Consider the following 17,823-nt stretch of genomic DNA (forward strand, 5'->3'; position numbering starts at 1 on the left):
AAAGTATTAATTCAGATTTAGTAGTTGTAGTAAAAAGAAAGACATTAAAAAGTTAAAAAGTGATTGAACAATAGTGACATTGCTAATTGAACGCTAATAGTTTCAAATCCGTTTCTGGGGCCGAAAATTCAGGGAAGAATCAATTCGCCGTGAAATAGTAAAGTTGTTCATTCAAGTAATTTCGCTTCCTCAATCTAAGATCGTGTTCTACATTGTGGAGAGTAAAAGCCCCGCGAAATAGTACCGTCCGGGAATTTTGTTTATGCCCTCCGCACTGGGGAACCGTGATTTGTTCAACTTCGCAGTGATTCCGCCATTTTCGTCAGTCAACTTACTTGTTAGTCATTTTCTGGGGAGTTTGCTAATTTCACTTGTGGCTTTTCTCACGAGTGAACATTCAAGGGATTTCATTTGATAGAGACATCGAGAGGGTGGTGTACCGGTGGAGTTTTCAACGCGTTAGGATTAGTTTTCATTCCTTCCCGACTCCGCAAATCCACGAATTCATCTCCATATCATACCCCGGATCCGACTAACTTGTTCAACGGTTCTGACTGACATTAAATTGGTGAGGTAAGGACACAGTAGTTGTAGACAGTACAAATTATCTCAGTAACCGAATTCAAGTATACATATTGATACAGTTTATACTTTTCCTGATTTCCCGTTTTGCTGAGATTTTCTGTATTGTAAAATTGAATCAGTAAACTTATTAATTCTTTTGCGTTGTTTGTTACTTGGTCACCGCTACCCATCCTAGATGACACCGAATCCTGTCTTCACTAAGCTACCCTGGTAAGGTTTGTCAATTTCTCCCTAAAATTGGCTGGCGCTCGAGATAATACTGCAAGGTGCTAAAGGGCATTGACAGAGGCGCACCGTGACGCAAGAAAGAGCGTTACAGATTGCCAAACCAAAAATCAGTGGCGACGCCAGCTTTCGAAAACAGAGGTGGCCAAGAGGGGGCCAGATTTTTTTGGGGGAGCCAAAGTAAAGCGAAACTAATTCTGCTAATTTTTTAGCCTTAGTATGTCACATTTTAGGGTGGGCCAGCAGAATTTTAGGGGGGGCCGGGCCCCCGATCTGAAGCACATACCCTGTTCCTGTTATAATAATTAATTTTTGGCAAAGGTGAAATATAATTTTTTTAGAATGTCAAACGGCTACAAATATTAAATAAATAATACAGATCCAGGGTGCATGTTAAAAAAAAATTAAGTATAATATGATGGTGGTTCCAGGTTACAAATTCAAAATATCAAAGTCGATTCGATTTTTTCATGATAACAAACAATACTTCCCTATTTGAGGAATTTTTTTTTTGAGAAATTTTTATGCGAATTGAAATTACCCATTTTTCGTGTGCGATCAATGAATAGAACTGAATAATTTAATTGGATAGCTATTTTTATTTATTCCGAAATAAATATTTTCGATAAAAAATCTTTGATCCAATACAATTGTGCGAATCTTAGAACATTAATAATCTATCTATATTCTAAGGTGCAAATACACCATTGGCGTAACTAGATGTGACCATCGAAAACTTTTGATCATTCAAAATTAATAATTTTTCCCTTTTTATTATTTCTGCTCTATAATTAAAATGACTGAATTTTTATTTTTTTGGGGAATAGTCCTTTATATACTCCCCGTATGAAACCAAAAAATTTCAATATCGGCCACAATACCAAAAGTTAATCGCCTAACTGATCTTTCCAAGCAGAATCAATTTCTCATCAACGTTTACAGGGGTGGTATTGTGAATTACACCCCTATAAAGATCAACTAACCACTCACGTTACGATGATTTTTGTTTGCTTCTTCCGTTCCATTGAATCAAGGATTACGATTGCATTGTATCAAATTTCAAACAGAATCAGATAAGAGAACCGCAAACCTGATGAGTGTCGAAGGGCTAGAAACGTCCTTTGATTAATAGATATCAAGTTGGCGATGTGCGCCGTAAATCTGAAGTCTAAACACAGGTGTGAGTAGTGTTACGGGGTGAATAAGGGCAGTAGCGTCTGAAGAAGGTTGGGTGATGGGTATGTTTATTAGTGTATCAATAAACCACATATTAATATTAACATGAAACAACATGAAAGATGGTTTAAAGCATACATTTTGTCTACAAAATACTAGAATTTATTTATTATTTAAGAGCCTCAAAAAATGACACATTTTTGGAGGGCTCAAAACAAAAAATTCTAAGAAATTCACATGTCCTAATTTTCGTTGAAGATGCATCTGTCAATATTTATTGCATCAATTTAGAAACACTGTGTATGTTCAATCAGAAAAACAATATACAGGGTGTTCCTAAATTGAACGTACAAACGAAAAGGGGAGATTCCTTAAGTGAGTTTAAGAAAAAAAAGTCCCATAAACATGGGGTCGCAAACGTTTCGTTTTCGAGATACAGAGTGTTGAAGTTTGAATCCTTCAAAATTTTTTTTCTCGAAATCGTTTGTATATACGACAAAACTACAAGAGACCGAAAAGTTTAGTATAAGAACAAAGCTTCTTTTTACATTTTTTCAAATTAACAGTTGCTCACCAAAAAAAAGTTCTGCAGAAGAACAGGTGGCAGTGTTCCAGAAAAAATATCACCCTGTAGATCTTCTATCGAAATTGCCATGTCACGTGGTGAGAACTCTCAAATGTAATATCTATGCCAAATTTCAGTTGAATATCTTGTGAAGTGTAGATACTATGAGAAAAAAACTTGAAAAAAATTCAAACTTCAACACTCTTTATCCCGAAAAAGAAACGTTTGCGACCCCATGTTTATGGGACTTTTTTTTCTTAAACTCACTTAAGGAATCTCCCCTTTTCGTTTGTACGTTCAATTTAGGAACACCCTGTATTTACTTACTAACAGTAGCCTTCAGTATTGTTTTCACTGAATTGATTGTTAAAGGTGGTTGTGTTCACAAGTTTATGCTGATATTTTAACAACTGAGCAATAGTAAATCAACATTGAACATACTTTTTTGATAAATAATTAGTCTAAAAATATTGATATGATTTCAAAAAAATCTGAGAAGTCGTATGTGTCAAAATTCGAAATAAGTTTGAGATTACAACTGAAAATTAACCTTTTCCATCACATTCTTCAATTAAAGTTACTTTTAGGTCTTCTGAGTGGTTTTACACAAGCCTAGGGGAATCAGGATACATCAAGACATTAAACAAACATTGTCAATATAATGGTCTGATGAACTGGAAGCCCTTTTACGACAACACTCAAATAGTAAATTAATTGATTCAACTTGTGATAAAGGTTTATTAACTTTTTACATTTTCATCCAATTACAATGGAACAAATTCCTAAATTTATCTCCGCAAGCTTAAATTAATCTACCTATGAACTCTGAAACGAAATTCGTTCTGTTGTAGGGATTCACGGCTTGGCTTGATTTTCAAGCTACTTGACTTGAGCTTGACTTGATTTCAAATCTCGAGTCAAGTATTTATTCATCAAGTACTTGAATCATATCAACATATATCAAGCTACTTGATTTGAAGCAGTTTTATTAAGTAGTGTCAAATCAATGAAAAAAAAGATGAATTGAGAAGGAACCTTGCAAAAACACTTTTATTTATAAACCTATTTTATAAAAGAACCAGAAATATCAACTTTTTTGAAATAGAAACATAAATTAAATCACTGTAAATCATAACAGAATAAAAATAATGAAAAAAATAAAGTTTCCTAATATTGAGAAATATCCAAGCTTTGTTTAATTCAATAATTTTCCATCCAGGATCTAAGACAAATGAGGCATCTTATAAATTTATCGCCTAACTTATTGCGGGGTTTTGTAACTGTAAGAGCAGCTTTGGAAAATTGTCTTTCAACAGGAGCTGAAGATGCTGACGCTGATAAAAAATCCTTGGCCATTTTGGCCAAGTTAGGAAAGGAATTTCTGAAAATACCAAAATCCCCTTAAGGCGGCCACTCACGAGGCACCCATGTTCGAGCGTTCGGATCATTTTACAGTCGGGCAGTTCGGGACACGGCCGCACGACTGTAAATCAGAGAATGAACTTGACTGCCTGACTGGAATCTCTTGGACGCTTGGCGTCCAAAGTCTCGAAAAAACGCCTCGTGAGTGGCGGGCATTATTTAGTCTAAGCGTGCACGAGATTGCAGAAATATATGCCCAGCGACGCGTGGGTATCAAGCACAAGTAATATACAGTAGCTTGATATCAAGTCAAGCAATCAATATCTAAAATCAAGTCAAGACAAGCTTTTTTTTCAACGAGCTTGATTTTCAAGTCAAGTAGTTCAGTAGTTGGTTAAAATGTCAAGCTACTTGGCTTGATGAATCCCTATTCTGTAGTTTCGGAAATACAGACATAAAAATTTGAAAAAGTATTTTTTTGGTGTGTTTTACTAATGTTTTTTATCGGTCATAATTATTGCACAAATGTGTCAAAACTACCCACATAATATTGCAAAGAAGCGTATTACCTAAAAATATTAAGCGAATGCAATTTTCATAAGATAACACAAGGGTACCTTATTAATTGGAATATTTCAGGAATAAAAAAATATCAAAAAATAAATACCATAGTATACGGACAAAGTCTAGAAATGAAATTAACTACACACACTTTTGAACAAATTTATTTTCAACGCACAAATTGAAAATCATTGTAGAACACGTTATTGTAAAAATTCTTAGTATTCTTTGTATGGACCTGATATTGGCTATTGGATCTGGTATTCTTCAGTTCATTTTTTACTATACTTTCCTCGGTCAAATTGTATTGATGAAGCTTCGAAACGCCACATTTTTCACTTTTTGAATTTTTTTCGGTAATGATTATGGGGACTTTGAACACAGGATCATTTCGCGATGAATTTTTTGCTCCATTTTTGATCATTACATTTCTATCATGAGATATTTTATGTACCGATGAGGGTAGGTAATTATCGGTTTCCCTTTGTTTTTGATTGATTCATTGGGTTTCTGATCCTCATTATATAGGTCAACAATAGACCCTAGATTAATCAGTAGGTATACCCTCTCGAAAAAAAGTCCCAAAAACGTCACTGTTTAGCCGTTTGCGAAGAAAAACCTGCAAAGACAAAACTGAGTTCGATGCGGGTTATATAAGGCCACTTGATTAAACAAACCAGATCTCTGGACATGTTTACTCAGTGCTGCCAACCGGCAGGGGGTAGCAGTCGCGTGCCCCACACGTGCCCCTGTGATATTTAACACCGACAATTTAATTTGGCTAGGAGATTAAGAGATAGTTGAGCCCTCGTTCGTTTGTGCGTAAAACCGCCTACAAATTACTTAAATGGCCCTTGTCCTTATCTCCAGTGATTACTATGAGTGCTCTCATCAATCAGATTGCTCTGAAGACTATCGGTCACATGAAATGATGGGAAGAACGATTGGTGGTAGGATTTGTTGGTATTGTTTGGAGGGGGAATGGATTGGATTTTTATTAGGTGATGAAGAAGAGTCCTGCGGCTTTGATGGTGATCATAAAAAGCACTGTTCATAGGATATAATATATGGTTTTAAGGATCCTGTCGTCCCCATCATAAAAACCAAAAATATAATTTGTCTCTCGTACTTTGGTGGTTACAAGTGAAAAAGTAGCTAATACGAGGGTTACTATTTATGTATTGAGAATACAAAAACTAAACAAGCGATTTTGACGCAAAATATTTTTACTGCTTCTCAAAATAATCGCCTTCAAAATCTATACACTTTAGCATGTGATTGAACCATCATTCGAAATATTTTTTCCAGTCAGAAGATGGTAGTTCCAAAACATGCGTTTTTAAGGCATCAACCACATCTTCGGACGATGAAAATCGTTGTCCACGAAGTTTATTTCTAATTCCTGGGAAGAGGAAAAAGTCCTTCGTTGCCAAGAAGGGGCTGTAAGGCGGATGACCCATTAATTAAAATTTTTGTGTGTCCAAATAATCATTCGTTGTGTTTGAGATGTGTGAGCTCGCATTGTCATGATGCAAGATGATTCGTCATTTTGGGTTTGTTTCTCCCAATTTACTGAAAATTTCAGGCAAACAAATGGTTCCATACCACTCTGAATGAAGGGTCTTTTGCATTTTCAAGAGCCACAATGGCCACAGGACCATATTTCGTAAAGAAAGACGCCACCATTTGCTTCTTAACACTTCGAGAACGAACAACTTTTATTGGATTTGCTTCACATTGAAACACCCAAACTGCCGACTGGCCTTTTTGGTTCTTGGCTTGTATGCATATATCCACAACTTGTTACCTGTAATGATGTTGTATACCGCTTTGGATGCACCACAGTTGTACAGAGTGGGCAAATAAGCGAGGTAAGCGGCTATATCTCAGGATCCACCCATCGTAGAGACTTGCGGTAAAAAATGTTACCACTAAAAAATACAAGAGAACACACTGGAAATTGTTTTGAAGTTCATACCTCTACCGCTAGGGGGCGTAATAGCTACCATCGAGTAGAAAAATGAATTTTACTCGAAAATGTTTCATATGAAGTCGAAGAAAAAATATCATCACTGTAATCCTTGAAAAATTCTCTATCTTTTTGAATTGCCACTTTCGATTTTACGACATCAAATAAGGGTAGGTGAAAGGGAGAAATCTGACAGATTGAAACGACTGTAACTTCAGTTTGGCTCAACATTTTTGAGCAAATTAGATCTCGTCTGAAAGATAATATCTTGTTGATCGAGGACAAAATGTAGTCATGATAAATTTGTTTTTGCTGCTTTCGATAGGGGGCGCTAAGTCAGAAGTTCATTGTTTTGTTCATTTTAGTCCGAAATTTCAAATGTAATGATAGGATTTTCTTAACAGAAACAGAATTTCTATCAAATTTGCATGAAAAAACCTGAAGATCGCATAGCGATAATTTCTGACGTTCTGAAGTTATGGCCGAAAGAAGATATTCTTCAACTGATGCACTGCGAAAAACCAAATTGTGTCTGTTCTCACAGAAACAGAAATCCCATCAAATTTGTATAAAAAAACCAAAAGGTTGCAAAGCGATAGCTTCAGGCGTTCTGGAGTTATGTCCGAAAGAAGACACAATTTAGTTTTTCAGTGCATCAGTTGAAGAATATCTTTTTTCGTCCATAACTCCAGAACGCCTGAAGCTATCGCTTTGCAACCTTTTGGTTTTTTTATACAAATTTGATGGGATTACTGTTTCTGTGAGAACTTAAAGACACAATTTGGTTTTTCGCAGTGCATCAGTTGAAGAATATCTTCTTTCGGCCATAACTTCAGAACGGCAGAAATTATCGCTTTGCGACCTTCAGGTTTTTTCATGCAAATTAGATAGAACTTCTGTTTCTGTTAAGAAAATCCTATCATTACATTTGAAATTTCGGAGTAAAATGAACAAAACAATGAACTTCTGACTTAGCGCCCCCTATCGAAAGCAGCAAAAACAAATTTATCATGAGTATATTTTGTTCTCAATCAACAAGATATTATCTTTCAGACGAGATCTAATTTGCTCAAAAATGTTGAGCCAAACTGAAGTTACAGTCGTTTCAATCTGTCAGATTTCTCCCTTTCACCTACCCTTATTTGATGTCGTAAAATCGAAAGTGGCAATTCAAAAAGATAGAGAATTTTCCAAGGATTACAGTGATGATATTTCTTCTTCAACTTCATATGAAACATTTTCGAGTAAAATTCATTTTTCTACTCGACGGTAGCTATTACGCCCCCTAGCGGTAGAGATATGAACTTCAAAACAATTTCCAGTGTGTTCAAGAGAACGGTAAAAAATTTTACCACTAAAGTATACTCTTGTATACTTTAGTGGTAAAATTTTTTACCGCAAGTCTCTACGATGAGTGGATCCTGAAATATAGCCGCTTACCTCGCTTATTTGCCGACCCTGTATTTCGAAATCATTTTATGGCACCAATCGACACTAGCAATTTTTTGGGCATCATTCAACAAATGTGGAATCCAACATGCACAGAGCTACCGAACACACAAATGTTCGTGCAAAATCTTATTTATGCTAGTCATACTAATGCTTAAACATCTCTCTATTTGCTGATATGTCACATGATGATATACTACAATTACTTTTCGCACAGCTTCAATGTTTCCCGGCGCAACGACTGATTTTGGACGACCTTCTTTAACTTCGTCCGTGAGTGACCTACGTCCATGTTTGAATTCAGTGTATCAGCGATAGGTATACAGTTGAATTTAGTTGATAGATGCATTATTCTTGAGTTAAACCACGTCGAAAGTCATATTTATCACAGCCAGAAAATTTTCGCGATTTTGGCGGAGATGAAATTTTCAATTTACTGTAAACAACAAAAATTTGCTCGTACGTCACAATTTATATATTATAACAATTTAAATTTGAATGCAAATCTACAGGGTGATATTTTTTTCTGGAAGAGTGCCCGCTTTTTTCCGAGGGCGTAGAAATGGCGGGGGTAATTACCCCCCAAGATTTTCAAAATACAAAATTTCAGAAATCTCGCAGACGAAGAAAGAAAATTTATCCATAAAATGAACCAATAATAATCATTTTACTTTCCTTTGAAATCGACACATCAGTAAAAAATCGGACCCCTTCACGGTTTATGAGTTTACCTATTATCGCTTTCAAGATGCGTACTTTTATTGCACTATGAGCTCGTCTTTGTCCGAGGTTTATTATTTTTCTTTATCTATCCACTTTCTCGGCATAGCCCCTTATTTGTCATCTGTGATTTTTGCATTCGTCATCGATTTACACTTACCCCTTGTTTTCGGGTTTTTGTATCGTTCTCGACACAAAAATTCAATACCTATGTTGTTATCAAAGAACTGAACTGAGTAATTCGCATCGAAAAATTTTCTGGGCTGTGTTGTGCAATTTATTGTGTTTCATTCAAATTGCAATTAATTTGTGAAGACATCAGTTTTCAAATGACTATATCCTGTAGATATAGTGTGTAGTTTAGAAAAATGTAAAAAGAAACTCTGGTCCAGTACTACACTTAATGGTTTTTTGTAGTATTCTCGTATCTGCTACCGATTCCGAGAAAAAAAACAGCTTTCCAGTAATCCTCAGGACAATCCTAATTACTATAAAGATCCAGTTAGTTAGCTGTGTTGAATAAATTCATCATGAATTTTGGTACTTATTTACACAATATGTAGCAAAGATTAATAAAGGTTCTATAAACTGGTATAAGCATCACAAAAAGTTAGACTACTAGAAACACCCCGTACCTATTTCGAAAACAAAGCATTTGTCGGCCTATGTTTATAGGACTTTTTAATCTTAAAATTATCCATGAAATCACTCATTTTTCTTCGTACCTCCAATTTAGGAACACCCTGCATAAGGTAAGATTCGGTCAACAAAAAAATACTATTATTTCCAGTAATTTTTCTCGAACTTCATTATCAAGGCTCTCTTTCTCACATTACAGATATGGCTGAATGTTGTCATCCCCTCAAGAAAAGAAGGATCTACGCCCTTGTCGACAGAATGAATAATTTTTTAATTATTGAGAAAATAATATTTCATACTTACGTCTTGAAATATTTTTTGCAATGAAAAACGAAATAATAAACTATAGCGGAAAAGTTTCTTTACATCGGGGGACTGTAAAAATTCAAACATTATTGAAGAAAAATATTTTATTCTGTTCTGATAGATTCGCTTTCTTCAGATGTTATTCCGTCTTGTGACACGTTAGCCAGTTGAGGGGTTGATATGCTATTTTTACACAAAGCAAAGTCATTTCGTTAAGTTAATTATTGATCAGGAATTGTAAGGATTCTAGAATTCAGCGGTAAGGCTTCCTACGTAGGGGATGAAGGCATGCTGACGGGGTCTTATCTTACTCCATTCGCTTGCTTGCCTTTTCACAGAAACATTAAAATTCTACTCCTATCGATAAAATTATTGTTATCGGAATTGTCCACGAATCAAAAAGAGGTCAAACCAAGAACTAAGTTAATAGGGTCATTCATAAATAGATGTTTTTACTTCATGAGCGGATTCCTTAGCCAAAAATAAAGATAGTTTGCCATATAAATTTTTTTAGAATTCTCATCCCTTATCAAAAAAGAACCCTTCATATGATAGAAACATTCTGCAATTTCTATTGTTTTTCTCATGAAACGATAATATCATTGGGATGAAATTTTTCAGAAATGATAGCCCTGTTGAAACACTATAATAACCGAATTTTTCCAAACCTCCACTGTACAGGGTGGTCCAGATTTTTGTTCAGTAACTTTGGCACCGGATAGAACACTCTTCTCATGAAAAAAATTCCTATAAAAATCCTAACAAGCTTCATTTCCGAGATACAGATTGTTAAAGTTGGAAAATATCAGTTTTTTACTTATAATTCTGGTATTATTACATTCATAGTTATAATTTAGACTTCAATACCTGAAAATTAAGAAAATTAATGTAAAAATACTAGGGTTATAAGTGAAAAACTGATTTTTCTCAAACTTGAACACCCTGAAAATGAGAAAAATTAATTTTTGTAGATTTTTGTGCATAGCATTTGCTTTGAACTCGATTATCTCGAAAATGGTACATTCTATGACAATAATTCAGAGCTTTTTTTTTAATGAAACTGTTGATTTCAGAAATGAAACAATTTTTTCGAAAAAAAGATAGTGGCGTAGATTTTCAATAAGAAAAGGATCATCGCACCCCTATATCTACCCCACTGGATAATTTTGGCAGGAGACACTTACCTAATTCGAAACATTACATTATCAAGACTTCAAAACCTAAAAATTAAAACAATGAATGAATACTAGAGTTATAATTTATAAGTAAAAAACTGATTTTTTCTTCACACTCTGTATCTCGAAAACGAAGCTTGTTTGGATATATGTTTATAGAATATTGGAACAATGTTGGCACCAGTTCACATCTTCTATTATTTCCAATTTCTTAGCTTTCTTCTATTGTTGTCCTAAAAGCTATGGTTTTTGAGTAAACCAATGCTGAACAAATAACAATCTTAACTCAAAAATTGCACTAATCATCAGTCACCCATGGCCATATTTGATTTGAATTGAAACCTAATTTACTTTTTCATTAGACCATTGGTAATAATTATTATCCGCATAAAATAAGCAACAAATTCATTTCAACTTATTTAGTAAGAACTTCAATAAACAATTTGAAAGGATGAACACGTGGACCCGAAATTGGCAAGAAACATAACATAGACAACTCTTTTTTTTTAATTCAGCTATCGTTTTTGGGACAAAAATGAAAGACAGCTAAAAACTTTGAAATGAATTAAGCTGTGCACTGATGCTAACATTGTTTCAATTAATATCTTCATCCAACGAAAAGTTTTGAGGTAGGAGTTTTCAACCTCTCATGAAAACAGTAGAGAGTTGGGAATATTCATTTAGGTATTAGTGTTTCAACAAGGTTATCATACCTGTCAATTTCTGAACCCATGCAAATGATGCTATAATAATTTGATGACAGAAAAAATAAAAAATTGTCGAATTGTTCTATCCTTATTTCTGGCTAAGGAGTTCGCTTATAAAATAAAGACATCTATCCTCGAATCACCCTGTAAAAAGCTGAAAATTGGCTCAGATGATTAATTGAGTTTTCTTAACAACAAACTGGAAATCTCAAAGTTTTCTATGCCGGCTTCATCGTTTTCCAGGCTGTGGAAAGTCTGAAAAGCATTTTACAAATGAACTACCCATTCACCAGATTTGATTCATTCAGGTAGCGAACGAATGAAAATCAATAATCTACTACATATAGATAATAAAGAATAACTTTTTCAGATATCCAAACTCTGCAATTCTCGACTTATAACTTTTTTCTTGAATTTGTTCAAGGAATCTCTCATTTTTGTTTGTACCTATGTACCTCCAATTTTGGAACACCTGTTTACAGGGTATTTCCTAATAAGTGCGAAAGTTTTTAGGGGGTAAATCTTCGTCAAAAGTTGAAGAGTGTCTTTCATGTAAGCAAAAGCTTTTAGGAAGTTCGTTGAAAAGTTACACGCTTCCAAAAATGGGAGTCTACAGTAATTTTGCTGAAGTTTTGAAAAACGGAATTCTGTGAGCATGACTACCTAAGAATGCTTTTTTTTGTTTCTCTGTGTTCTTCGTAAGGAAGAAACACGCAATCCCTGTTGCATTTTTTACCATAGGTTTTTCACGAAACTAAATTTCGCAATATAAAAATATGTGTTGGAAATATTTCTTTGCGAAAATTTTTGTGTTGTGTCCGTAAAAGCAATAGTTTTCTAAATCCTAATCATGACAGAAGAACCTGCTGCAATCAAATTTTCGACGAATTCGATATTTTTCTTGAAATTTAGTAGTGAGTAACTGAAAAACCTTCGATATCCTCTTTTTAATGATTTGGGATATTCTACGAAATATCGAAATGGAAGAAGATAATAAATCATTGTCTAGATAAAGTTGTGCAGTATTTTTTTGATATTCAATTAAAATATTCCGAGAAATAGTGAAAATGATACCTAAATCTTCTAAAAAATTATCTAATAATGAAGGTGATTCGAAAACAATATTTCCTGTGGAAAAATTCCGATCAATAAGATCAGAACAAAGAGAACCGCCCTTCTCATATTCTTGGGGTGTTATCTGAGGGGTTGAAATCAGGCTCCTCCCCCTTGCTCGCTTATTGGTTAACCGAGTTTCTCTCATTGTCAGGGGATTATGTTTCTATGAAGTCCTTGTTCAAGATTTCACATTCAAAATGTTATTGAAAATCAATGCGAAATTGAAGCTGATGAAGCCGACATAATTTATATGCCTTAAATGAAAATCCGTAATTCCGAAATCAGGTTAATTTTACTTTTCGACTTATTATTTGAAAATTAAGATTACCCTGAATAAGCCACAATTGTTGTTGATATCAAAATGAAGGAATTTTCAATGAGAAGTCTCATTTTGATAGCCGGTTATCTTTATCTAGACAGCCTTCACATTTGTAGCTGTCATCTATTGAAATGTTGCAATTAAACATTACGCTATTATCAAAACTGGAACTTTACAAGCTTTAGTAACACATTGAAATTGCTGAAATTCATAAAAAAAATGGTGAAAATTGTGCAGTATTTTTTATATATAATTTTTTATTAGAAGATGTTTAGCGTGCATTCGTGCAGAAGGCGGACATTTCGAGCACTTACTGTAATTTAAAATAAATAGTGAATATATGACTGTGTTTTATTTAACCATTATTAGGTTTCATCAAAAATCCCTAAAACTCTCTTTCACTGAAATTAGTATCTCAGTTGTAATAATGAAACGAAGTCCGAGCACCCAATAAAATAATACCATTTTAGAACGGCAATAAAATAGACAATTTATTTATGAAATGTTCACAAAGGTCTCATTTTTTTCACCATAACGACTGAAACTTAGAGAAAAAGTAAGTGAATTTGCAAACATGAGGATTATCCTACTTTTTTTTCTTAATTAAGCAAGATGGTAGGAATTTGGTAGTTTATCTCATAGTACAACTATTTGAGAGTAAAATAAAAAACAAGGCCGAATGAAATAACAAGATTTGTGAGAAAAATTATGAAATTGAAATGATATTTTACTGAACATAACTTTACATTTTCTGGTCGGCCAAGACCTCCCCTATGCGCCAGTACAGGATTATCCATTAATTACGTCACACCCTGTATATTTGAATTTGAATGGAATATTGTTTATTACATTCCACGTTTACTAAATCATCTATTCTATTTAAATTTGAATGCATAAAAAAATAATACATTTTTCCTTCCCCGAAAATACTTTTTATAGAAAAAGTGTGGAGTTTTCCACACTATAAATCTCTGAATACAAATTCACCTACCACATAGGTATATGGTGGTGCAACCGTAGCCATTTGGCATATATTGTTTTCATCGTTATTGGCATATACCTTCCGGTTGTCCTTTGTAACAACGTATTACTGTTCATTGAAATTGTTCGAATAAGTTAATTTACAACTTTATAGGTACATGAAAACAGGGCCGCCGCCAAGACCGGTAAACTAGACATTTTGCCGGGGCGCCAAATTGTAGGGGCGCAAAGTCAGTTATTAAAACGAGACGAACTTTTTGACACAATGATGTTTCCTTAGTGGTAAAATAATAAAATTTCCAAGAGACAATTTTTTTTCAATCAAATAGGAGCTCTCAGCTATAGTTATAAAAATACAAATAGGTAATAAAATTACCTTCAAGAACTACATCGTCTTTTTATCAAAGACTTATAGAGCGTCATACTCGTACTCGCTGAAATCGACAAAACGTCCTGTGATGAATTTGACAAAGCGATTTTGAGTTGAAAAAGATGATTTCATATGAAATTGAAAAGATGCTTGAGAGGAATAACAGAATTCAAAGAAAATTCAGTTAAATAAAGCAGAGCAGCGAAATTTTTGCCCCGCTCATACCTATGTCTGGCAGGGGCCCTAAATGTAAGGAAAACAGTTCTTCTGTTCAATGAAATATTCATCAATCAATCAATAATCATTAATTTCCGAATCTCGATATTGATGAACAGGAACTCATAACAACAATGAATATGGGTATGTTATATGGAATGAAATTTTATTATATTGATGAAAAGGTACGTTGTATCAATGAAATCAAAATCATGATTGCCATTCTTTAATGCAATGAACAAATTTTGGATTCGATATTAAAAGGGAGTCATTCTAATTTACACTATTTAATTATGTAAAAAAAAACAAATGTTTCACTATACACCCTAGCTTCTGCAGATTTCTAACATTCTGAATAATTGTTATTCAAGATGTATCAAGATGTAAGAAATCTGAAGAAACTACTTTGTTGCGGAACAATTGTTGTTTTCATAATAAATTCTGAAAATTAGAAAAACTCGTATTTAACAACAATTAAATGGATTTCCAACAAGTAACGATCAAATCAAGCAAATGAATAGCTTTTCTCCATTTCAGTATCGTAATGACTTCATTACAGTTCTAAAAACAGTTTTGTAATGAACTCATTACAGCATCGTTTTCAGATATATTTTTCGTTTTGTGGTTGTCTATGCTGACTTCCAATCCTATCAAATTTCAAAAAACTTCAATAATTGTCAATATAATATAATTTGGGGATATCGTGAAATGATTCGCTACATATTCGCAAATTCTCTTAATTCTGGTAGTGTTTAATCGATTTCGTCAGACATAATTCACGAATTTAATGGGTAATTGAAAATTATGTCCTAATTCAAAACATACGATTCATATTTAAATTCCGTAATCTGTCAATTTTCGTAACAGTCACACCAACTGCCTAGATACAATACAAAAGTCACTAGGATATATAATCTGAATTTTTCATTGAATTTTGACAATTTTTGGCAAAACTTGACTGAAATAGAGAAAATATCGTCTAATACTCGATGCAGAAGGCAATTCCAACACTCATGCGTTCCAAAACTCGCTCCTTCGTCGCTCGTTTTCGAATTTCGCATTCGTGTTGGAATAGGAGCCCATTCTGCAACTTGTTTTAGAATATACTATTCTCTATTTCAGTATCGTAATGACTTCATTACAGTTCTAAAAACAATGTTGTAATGAACTCATTACATCATCGTTTTCAGTTATATTTTTCGTTTTGTGTCTATACTGACTTCCAATCCTATCAAATTTCAACAAACGTCAAAAATTGTCAATATAATATAATTTGGATTTAGTGAAATGATTTCCAACATTAGTTCCATTATGGTGGTGTTGAATCGATTTCGTCAAACATAATTCACGAATTTAATGCGTAATTGTAAATTATTTCGAAATTCGAAACGTACGATTCACATTCAAATTCCGTAATCTGTCAATTTTCGTAACTGTCACACCAACTGCCAAGATAAAATACAAAAGTCACTAGGATATGTAATCTGAATTTTTCATTGAATTTCGACAATATTTCACAAAACTTGACTGAAATAGAGAAAATATCGTCTAATACTCGTTGCAGAAAGCTATTCCAACACTCATGCGTTCGAAAATTCATGCACATGCTGCAACTTGTTTTAGAATATACTATTCCAGAGTCAATTCACATTTCTACTGACCTATCGAAATATAAAATTAACCTGAACAAGATACAGTGTTAGCAAAACAATAATTGTTGTTAATATTGAAATATTTGTGGAAATTATTCAGTTTTACTCAATTAGAAAGTGTTAAATGGAATATTTGATCGAATATTTTCTACTTTGATTATATTCTTTGTTTGGCGTCAATAAAATATTATTCTTATGGGAATTTAGTGTTCTGAAAACTACAGGGTGGTGTAGATTACCTGTTAACCGACCGCATCTGGTGACCGAAGGGATGAACTGGTGGGATCCTATCATCCGGTCTGTTCAGAACGCCCGGAATTGGGTAACCGGAGTATTTCAAATCAGCCGGACTTCCTTTTGTGTACGGGCCTTTACACCAGGTATTCCACTCGATATGATATGTTACGACACTTTACATGGGAAATTATCGATTTTTTTCGTTCCACCGTATTTTTGTCGTCACATACGCTTTTTGGTGCTATTGGAAAGGAACATAGGCAGAAGCCTAACGGAAAAATTGTCACCGGTTAATTTTTCTTAATTTTTCCGTATTTTGTAGAATATGACCTCCTGAACATTAATGTCGCTGGGTCCGAATAAATCCTATAACTAGTTTTCGAGATACAGGTTGTCGAATTTGGAAAATGGCATTTTTCAAAGTAACATTTCTCGTAGCAGAACATCTTGAATTGAACACTTTTGCGCGATAAATATTGGTTAGCTATAAGGTAACAATTTTAGACTGATTTTTCAGAAAAATTATTGTTAGATACGGGATGAGTCAAACATTTTCCAAAATTGAATTCGTTTAGATCATAATTCACCCTGTAATTGAAAAAGTCGTCCATGAAAATCTACTTTTTTGTCTTCTTCTCGTCACAAGATTTGAATAATTTAGTTATCAAAAAGCTTTTCTGAGTAATTTGCATCGAAAAAAATTTGTTTTTTGTCATTACTCTTAATTCGAGTACCTACACTATAATGATGTCAAATAATATTGACTTTGCTTTGACTATTTTTCGAGATACACAAGTTAATATAACTTCATAAATTCAACTGTTTTCAAACTATAAGAGAAAATTGTAAAATGGCGTGAAAGTTCTTATAACTTCTTCATTACTGGTGCTATAAACATTAAAAAAAACATTATACAGGTACATAGAATCCCATTGGCATAATCATTGAGTTATGAGAACTTTTCATTTCATGCCATTTTAAAATTTTCTCTTATAGCTTCAAAACAGTTGAATTTATGAAGTTGCGGTTTTCACAAAAATAATTCCCTCAAAAATCGAATCCGAAAATGTGCCATCCATTTTTTTTTGGTTCTAATGGATTCTGAGATCCCCTCTCTAGACATAGAACTCGGGAAACCCAATTCATTAATTAAATGAAAAAGTTCATTATATTGATGAATTCAGTCCTTATTTTTAAGCCGATGAACAAAAGCATTAATACAATGAAAAGTCGTTCATCATATTGATGAAATTTTTCATTGAATTAATGAATAACTTCCATCAAAATAAAATGTTCATTAATACAATTATTTGATCGGTTGTATTTTGTATCAATAATGTAATACTTTTTATTGAAATTGTCCGAATCAATTAATGTACGACTTTATACATCTAATAAAAAAGTTTTTTTATCCAATGGATATTTCAAAGAAACAACGAACACTCAACATTGATTTCAGAATCGTGAGATGAACATTAGGGATTCATAATATC

Source organism: Harmonia axyridis, chromosome 7 (assembly GCF_914767665.1).
Source record: "Harmonia axyridis chromosome 7, icHarAxyr1.1, whole genome shotgun sequence".
Taxonomy (NCBI): Eukaryota; Metazoa; Arthropoda; class Insecta; order Coleoptera; family Coccinellidae; genus Harmonia; species Harmonia axyridis.